Below are 1,610 nucleotides of genomic sequence, written 5' to 3' on the forward strand. Positions count from 1 at the left end.
AAAAGGTGTGAGCGCACTAGCTTAAGGTGGTCACTTCAATGGACAAAAAAAAAAAAAAAACTTTTGTTCAAAGGCTTCAGCTCCAGCATCCACCACATTCTTATTTCAGAATTGTGTCACCAACGTGCCATCTACCAGCTCCTGGCCTCCAAGGAAACCTAAGATTTAAGTCTTGAGTTTTCCTATCTAATCAATTTCCTTGGCTTTTTTGGTTCAGGTCAAGCTCATATGACTATTATAAAAGCCAGTGTTGGGCACAGCGCCATAGCGTAGTAGTTAAAGTCCTCGTTTTGCAAGCACCAGGATCCCAATATGGGCACCAGTTCTAATCCTGGTGGCCTTGCTTCCCATCCAGCTCCCGGCTTTTGGCCTGGGAAAGCACTTGAGGACGGCACAAAGCCTTGGGACCCTGCACCCACAAAGGAGACCTGGAAAGCTAATGGCTACTAGATTCGGATTGGCTCAGCTCCAGCCGTTGCAGTCACTTGGGGAGTGAACCATCGGACGGGAAGATCTTCCTCTCTGTCTCTCCTCTCGGGATATCTGCCTTTGCCTTTCCAATAAAAATAAACAGATCTTTAAAAAAAAAGTGTCCATAATGATGAAAGGCATGTGACAATGTTCAAGAGAGGCAGCAGCTCACACTGATTTGCATTTATAGTAATTATTGGTATGAGAATTGAAAATATGAGTTTCCCAAAAGTGTTTTTTTTTCTATGTTTTTATATTTACTTCTTTTTTTAAATGTGGAATGCTTCACGAATTTGCATGTCATCCTTGCGCAGGGGCCATGCTAATGTTCTCTGTATCGTTCCAATTTTAGTATATGTGCTGCCGAAGTGAGCATTCCAACAGTATTTAAACAACAGGCTAATTATGTATGAAAATACATTTTTTTTCAGATCGATTCACTAGTCTACAAGTGAACAACTATTGCTATAGTTTGCATTTACTCAGTAATTCAGGTCTACCCAAAACCTACTTTTCAATCTGCTTATACTAACTCTGAGGCCTTGCAGGGAGTGGGGCTTAAGCCAGTAGACTTCACTCCCTTACTGATATAACAAAATCTTAAGAGGTTGTAGGTTCCCAAACTGGGGCCACAGAAATCTCCCCCAAAAATATCAGGACTCTTAAATTGTCTGTCCTTTTATTTAGTCTAATAGAAATAAAAACTCATAGGTAAAATCCAAGTGCTCAAAGTATGGGAACTTTAGTGATAAACAATAAAAAGAAATAACTGACAAAAAATACAGAAACCACAACCCATGACACTCTAAAATCTCTTACAGCATTGCAATTCTCTGAGATGAGTGTTGTTCTTGGTAGGAAGCTTACAGTTTCCGAGAGCTCCACATGGTGGTTAGTATATATACAGTTTGGATATGCTGCATTTCCAGTGAATTTTTGTGAATTGATTTAAACAAAGGAATTAGCAGCATTTCAGCCTATTGAAAAACTAATAGCATGAACCGACACTATTTACCTCAAAATGTAATACCAGCTAAAAGTTGTTGCTCTGCCTATGTGAGTCCTGTTCAACTGAGTGAGCTGCTGTAGGATGGCCATTCCACACCTTGTGGGCACTGGCAAGTGTGGGCATCCCTTGC

At 40.5% G+C, this 1,610-nt stretch overlaps 1 non-coding gene across 1 annotated transcript; it reads right to left on the reverse strand.

The window, feature by feature from the left end:
* Positions 1 to 740: 740 nt before the first annotated feature.
* Positions 741 to 847, reverse strand: LOC121168953. The gene has a single exon (XR_005885806.1). It is a non-coding gene; the product is annotated as a U6 spliceosomal RNA (small nuclear RNA).
* Between the last annotated feature and the right edge of the window lie 763 nt (positions 848 to 1,610).

This window comes from Ochotona curzoniae, unplaced genomic scaffold (genome assembly GCF_017591425.1).
Source record: "Ochotona curzoniae isolate NIBS_2020 unplaced genomic scaffold, NIBS_Ocur_1.0 scaffold_1037, whole genome shotgun sequence".
Lineage (NCBI taxonomy): Eukaryota > Metazoa > Chordata > Mammalia > Lagomorpha > Ochotonidae > Ochotona > Ochotona curzoniae.